Below are 7,642 nucleotides of genomic sequence, written 5' to 3'. Positions count from 1 at the left end.
TGGGACTTGAACCACGGTAGACTACATGGGAGTCCAGAGACAAAGCCATTACGCTAACTGCTGGTTCCAAAACTGTACTTCTTATGAATACTTGTTAATAAACAGCACACTGTCATGTAATCAATGAGACTTGGAAAATATTTATTGAATGGAATATACTTAACACTAACAATGAATGATTCAATATATGCTTAATTGTTTTTTAAAAAGTATTTTCTAAGGACCAGCAGTTAGCATAATGGCTATGTCGCTGGACTCCCATGTAGACGACCATGGTTCAAGTCCCAGACCCGGTCGCTTAAACTCACACTGGGTGCGTGTGCATGTGTGCCCAAGATCCTGAGAAAAGAATGGAGGAGAAGGGATTGCGGTGCAGCCATACCCCCTGGGGGTGATTTCTTGCTTTTTGTCTGTCTCTGTTTTTCTGGTGAGTGCACGTGCCCTATAGCAAAAATCCCTCAAAAAAAAAAAGTATTTTCTGTAAGTTTTTGTTTTTGTTTTTAGTTTTTGCTATGGGGCCCATGTACTTCCCAGAGAGAGACCAAGAAAGAAAGATAATGAGAGTGAATATGAGAAATCACCCCTTAGAGAGATGGCCACACCACAATCCCTTTTCCTTTCTCCTGGGATTTTGAGGATGCACACACATGTGATTTTCAAGGCTCTAGGTCCAGGACTCAAACCATGGTTGGGCATGTGGGAACCCAGTTCCTTAACCAACATGCCACCTGCTGGTCCTATTTTCTGTAATTTAGCTCTGTTATAGAAGCTTATTCAAGAATTCTGAAAAATAAAACTGCATTCGAAATCTAAATATTTTTAGAATAATGGGAAAAGTTAAACTGGAAAAAAAAATGACCCTAGGTCTAATTCCTCATTTTGTCCACCCACGTGTACTTAAAAATATGTCTCAGGAGATAATTTTCTACCGTAGTAGCAAGGTAATGAAGTTGGTTATCACATTACAGATGAGAAAGGCTTACGTCATAACCACTGAGTTCATTTCCCTAGAGAGATGCAACTCTATCTGTGGTTTCAAATTCCAGAAAGAAATATTCTTACTCCTTTTGGAAATTAGTAACTAAGCATTTTAGAGTACTTCTGTTAGATCAACTGATACATTTTTACTATATTTAATTGAGTCTTTTCTTAGCAAGAAGGACTTCCTTAATTATGATATAATCCCACATACACAGATTTGATTCTCATTGTTAAGTATTGGCAATTGTAGGTGTCATTCAAAGCCACTACAACACTGTAGTTTTTATTGAACTGTCTTTGACTTGAGAAAGACTATATGGAGGTAAAATGAGAAATGAGTTACAAATTGACTTTCAGACTGGAACTCCAATTACAAAAAATAACTGTCAAAAATAAATACAGCCCGGGAACCAGCAGTTAGCGCAATAGCTATGTCGCTGGGCTCCCACATAGTTGACCGCGGTTCGTGTCCTGGACCCGGTGGCTTAAAACTCACGCCGGGCACGTGTGCGTGCGTGCCCAAGATCCCGAGAGGAGAATGGAGGAGAAGGGATTGTGGCGTGACCATCCCCCCTGGGGGGTGATTTCTCGCTTTCTGTCTCTATGTCTCTCTCCGTCTGTCTGGCGAGCGCACGCGCCCTACAGTGAAAATCTCTCCAAAAAAATAAATAAATAAATAAATAAATAAATAAATAATTTAAAAAATACATACAGCCTGGTATCAGGGCCAGTAAGTGACGTGATGGTTAAAGTGCTGGGCTCCCACATGACTCAAGTCCCAGACCTGGAGACTTATTTTTTTAGTTTCCCTCTCTCTCTCTGGTCAAATTTAAAATAATAATATTAATAATTTTTATTAATTTAAATATATAATTCTTTTAAAAACCCTACCCTAGCATGTTGTTTTTAAAAAAACATTGTTATCAATGTAATCACATGTTCTGTAGTAGAAACATTACCAGTGTATAAATTGAGTCTAAAATAAAGCCACTTTGGGGACCAGCAAATGGTGTAATGGTTACATTGCTGGACTCCCATGTAGTCTGCTGTGATTCAAGTCTTGAATGCTGCGACTTGAAACTTGAGCCAGGTGCGTATGGGTGCATGCTTAAGATCCTGAGAAGAGACTAGAAGAGAAGGGATTGTGGCATGGCCATCGCCCTTGTGGGGGGTGATTTCTCGCCTCTGTCTCTGTCAAGTGCATGTGGCCTGTAGCAAAAATCTCTCTTAAAAAAATAAAAAACAACATAAAACCACCTTAAAATTAATGAGCTTTGGAACTGAGTTACATCTAAACATAAATACTTGTAAAGACTTATAAGGCTTACATTTAAGTACTTTTCCCATCAATGGTATTAATGCTGAAATATATCCAAAAGGAGACAGGTCTTCAAATGTATTGGCCAACTTCTAAACCTGATGAATTGAATATACATGTTTATCTGTGCTGTATCTTAAAACTCCCCTAAAACTACAATAAAGAACAAAAAGAATGGGAGAGGAGATTATAAGAAATGAGAAATTTTGGAAGATGGGGAAAATAAAAAGGATGACTAGTAATTTATTTGGCCAAGCATAGAAGAGTGAAATTAACTACCTGTAGAGTTAAAAGATAAGGAGAAGTCTGCTGATTTGCATGGCAGAATTCTGGAAAGTTTAGGAATTGGAGATGCCAAATACTGAGGAAAGTGGGAATGAGAAATATCTTTAAAAACAAGATTGAATAAGTCTGTACAAAGAATAGTTGGACATTCAGCCTCTGTCCCACCTCAAGCTGTCACCTACCTCCACCCCAAAGGGTGAATAGACTTTTGTTCTATGAAGAATTAAATCAGAGATTGAGGAGATTGTTAAATACAATAAGTTAAGGACCATAAAACATTTTAGGAAAGTTTTTAATATGATAGGCAGACACTGTTCCCCCACCCTCTTTACCTGCTTCTTTTCCAATGTGCCTCAAAATGCAGGAAGGAACTTGGGATATTTTAAAAAATTAATATCTGGAGACCAGCAGATGATGTAATGGCTACGTTGCTGGACTCCCACATAGTCACCCATGGTTCAAGTCCCAGATTGGGCCGCTTAAACTCACACCAGGCACTTGCGTGTGCATGCCCAAGATCCTGAGAGGAGAATGGAGAGGAAGTGATTGCAGTGTGGCCATATCCCCTGATGGGTGATTTTTTTGCTTTCCTTCTCTCTCTCTCTGTCTTTCTGGTGAGCATACATGCCCTATAGCAAAAATCTCTCAAAAAAACAAAAACAAAAACTTTAATATCTACAAAAAACTACAATACTGTATTCATTAAATAAAACTAGGATACTATAAAAAAGTTACATCCAGGGACCAGCAGTTGGCATAATGGCTATGTCACTTGACTTCCATGTAGTCGACCATGGTTCAAGTCCTGGACCCAGTGGTTTAAATTCACACCAGGCGCATGTGCATGTATGCCCAAGATCCTGAAAGGAGAAAAGAGGAGAAAGGATTATGGCGTGGCCATCCCCTCCCCCCGTGGGGACGATTTCTTGCTTTCTGTCTCTCTGTCTGTGTCTTTCTGGTGAGCACATGTGCCCTATAGCAAAAACCTCTTTCAAAAAAGAAAAAATTACAATCAAAGAATAGAAAAAATCTTTATGGATTAAGAATATAATAGTCAACATAAAGATGTCAAAAAAGAAGTTGGAAGACAAAATTAAGGCAGTTTCCCAAAATGTAAAATACTCTAGCCCTAACTGTACTGTAATTATACAGAGAGAAAAATCAGTAAAATTTATACCTAGGGCAATTTGGAAATTTCTCTCAAAATTAAAAATGTTAAAAATTCTATTTCTAATAATTTTATTCTACAGATAAACTCACTTCTGTATAAAAAGAGGTGTTTATATAAACACGATAATAGCAGAAGACTGGAAATATACTATAATAAATGTCATCAATAGAAAACAGATAAAAAAATTACATTACATCCATACAATGGAATACCATGTAGCTATTTTAAAAAATGCTCTAGGGACCAGCAGTTAGTGTAATGGCTATGTTGCTGGACTCCCATGTAGTCGTCCGTGATTTGTGTCCTGGACCCGGTGGCTTAAAACTCATGCCGGGTGCATGTGCGTGCATGCCCAAGGTCCCGAGAGGAGAATGGAGGAGAAGGGATTGTGGAGTGACCATCCTCCCTGGGGGGTGATTTCTCGCTTTCTGTCTCTCTGTCTCTCTCTGTCTTTTTGGTGAGTGCATGTGCCCTATAGCAAAAACCTCTCCAAAAAAAAAAAATGCTCTAGATGTACTCATGTGGAATAATTTCTAAAGTATACTGGAGAAAGCATGATGTGAAACCATGTGTTCATAGGCAGAGAGCACATTTCTAGGAGAATACATCAGACTTGATAATGGTGATTTTCTCCAATTAAGGGAACTGAGGGCTGGGATACAGAGGAAGGGAGACTAACTTTCCTGTGTGTGTCCTTTCATATCTTTTAAACTTTATATTTATTTTTAGAAATGTTTTCTTTTAGAGATTTTTGCTATGGGATGTGTGCACTCACCAGAGAGACAGAAAGTGAGAAAGTACTTCCAGGGGGATGGTTACACCACAATCCCGTCTCCTTCATTCTCTTCATGTGCACCCAATGTGAGTTTCAAGCCACCAAGTCTGGAACTCAAACCACAGTCGACCCCATGGGAGTCCAGTGCCTTAACCACTATACCACCGGCTAGCCCCTTTAGAATTATTTTTAATTTACTTAGTTAATGCCTTCGTTTATCTTTATCTAAAATGTCTTGGCTAGTTGCTATTCAGTAGGCTGAGGCCACATGGAAGGACTGGGTTCAATTCCCTAAAATCCGGTTACGCTACTTGAGAGGCTGAGGTAAGAGGATTGTGAGCTTGCAGCCAGCATGGGCAATATAGCAAGACCCCATCTTAAAAAAAAATAATAATTTCCATTCAAAATAAAGCTTGTAAATCTCCTGTGAATCAAAAAAAAAAGTTTTTTGGTTAAAATGCCCCAGATTAAACCTGTCTGTAATAGATGTCCTTGAATTGAGTGTGGCACTCTATTATAATCAAGGAAATTTTATTGTCCTCTTTTTGTTTTTTAAGTTGAGAGTAATGCTGATAGCTTATGATCATGTGTTTTATCATAGTTACTGTGCGAGTGCTTCTTTGCCCACGTTTCTCCACCACCCTTATCCCCTGCCAAATGGTGGCCCTATGTGACCGCAAGCAAGTAACCAGCCAAGATCCTGACTCCCAGGAGTGACGACCTAAGCCATATTCAACCTTTCTTTTTATAAAAAATGTTGCTAAAGATGTGTGCTCACCAGAGACAAGGGGGGGAGGGGGGGAGAGAAAGGATCCGTTTAGGATTTTGGGCATGCATGCACATACCCACCCAGCAAGTTTTTCGATCCACCAGGTCCACAACTTGAACTACACAGTTGGCTATGGGGGAATCCAGCCACCTTAACCACCATCCACTGGCTGACTCACACACTCAACCCTTCTGCTTCTCCCAGGAATTTGGAACAGGATCACTGAGAAGTAGTCCAACTTGGAGCCAAATTACAAGGTTATGTGGTGCTCCGTGTATGGCAGAAAAGACACAGTGAGTAGGGAAGGGAAGCAAATCTCCAGAGAGGTGTGTAAGACTGACGAGGGCCCGAAGCTGCACCAGAGATGGTTCCTGTGTGTCCAGTTCCAGGCCCAGTGGCCTTCTAGCTTTCATGTCATGGTGCTCATCACCTCATCTGTCTCTTTAACTAGTGTGAGTAGTTTCCTATTCCTTGTCCTGACCCATTTCCTAGATAGAGCATCAGTTCTGATGCACAGACTGTTTCCAAGCCTCCTTACTAACAACTGAGCTTTTGTTTATTAAGATTTCTCAGTCTTTGTACCAGTCGAAATGATATTATGGTGGAGGAATGGTGACCTGGGAGTTAGTCATTGTTCTCCCAAAATAAACCACCTCCCTTTCTATAGGCAGTTTCTCTTACTTTGAAATTAGAATAAGGGACCAGCAGTTAGCGTAATGGCTATGTCGCTGAACTCCCACGTAGCTGACTGCTGTTTGAGTCCTGGACCGGTGGCTTAAACTCACGCCAGGCACGTGTGTGTGTGTGTGTGCCCAAATCCTGAGAGGAAAATGGAGGAGAAGGGATTGTGGTGTGGCCATCCCCCCTGGGAGGTGATTTCTCACTTTCTATCTCTCTGTCTCTCTCTGTCTTTCTGGTGAGCATATGCGCCCTATAGCAAAAAAACCTCTCCAAAAAAATAATAAGTAAATTTTAAAAAATTAGAATGATATTTGCCCTGTCTTCTTTGTATCTTTATTCTGAGAATTACATAATATGACAAAAGCAAAAATAGGCCCAGCTATAGTGGTGCAGACAGTAGTGTGCTGCTGGCAACAGTGAAGCCATCTGGAAAGACCTGGAGTTGTGTTCCCTGGTTGGTCTGAACACACTGGATGTGCCTGTGGTCACAGCTGGCTGAAGTCTGGAGATGGGGTGGGGTTGGGGGGATGAGCTGTGATCATGGTTGGCTAGAGGTGATCACCATGGCAAAGCTCTGTCAGGGGTTCCTATTCGTCTCTCTTACTCTCATAAAAGAGAGAAACTGAAAAGAAAAGCTTCAAAAGTTTTTAAAAATTTTATTTATTGTATTCATAATAGAGTGTATGTGTGTGTGCACAAGAAAGAAAGAGAGAGAGAGAGAAGCACCCTGGACAGGGTTTCGTTACCCAGTCCTCTGGCTTGTCGGAATCCTGGGCATGCGCAATGCACCTGCGTGTCTTCATGCTGACCGAGGATCCAAACCCATAGTTGGCCACGGGACTTTTAGCTTTGCAGTTCAGGTATTACAGGTAATATTATTTGTTACATGTCGTAATGTTAATTTCTGAGCATGTCCCTAAATCACTGAAGTTGATTTGAATATTTGGTGCTAACTTAAAGTTGGAAGATCCTTACCGCCTTTGTGCATACAGTTTATTTCCTTTGTTTCCAAGTTGCTACCCAGGAACATCAGATCAATGCTTAGTTGGACCGTGTTTGCCTTGTCTCAAGTTTGTTCTTTGATGGTTCCTTTCAGGTGCCTTCCAGGTCTGTGCTTCCCCAAGTCCTGGGTAGCCTGGCCTTACCTAGGTTCAGGTCAGGCTCCTGGAAATCAAAGTTGGCCCACCTTGGCTGGGAAGGGAATTCAAACTCACTTGGTTAGCATGTAATCTACACACCCCTGTTCTTTCTAGAACTGTCCATATGATAAGCCCACATGAGGCTCCCAACTCATGTGGTAGAAATCTCACTCTCTAGCCACATCTCATGATATCAGAGAGACAGCTATCTGGTGATATGAGAAAAATAAATCGTCTTTCAATACCCATCCCCTTTCCGGAAGGACAAATCTCTATCCCATCCTTCTCACAGTGATGAGTTCTTTCCTGACTTTTTTCCCTTCTTATTTATTTCAGTTTGATGTTACCTGAATACCTCGACTTCCCATTAAGCAGGGCACCAGTATCATTTATTTGGGTTTCATACAACCCCCTAGGGACGGCCAAATGGATGCTTACCTTCCAGTGAGTCAGGTTTCAAATGAAATACGAACCCTATTCAATTAATCATATAAAATGTGTCATATAATCAGCAAACACAAGT

This window comes from Tupaia chinensis, unplaced genomic scaffold, assembly GCF_000334495.1.
Source record: "Tupaia chinensis unplaced genomic scaffold, TupChi_1.0 Scaffold000074_1, whole genome shotgun sequence".
NCBI classification, from domain to species: Eukaryota; Metazoa; Chordata; class Mammalia; order Scandentia; family Tupaiidae; genus Tupaia; species Tupaia belangeri.
The sequence above is the reverse complement of the archived record's forward strand: the minus strand, read 5'-3'. Positions refer to the sequence as shown.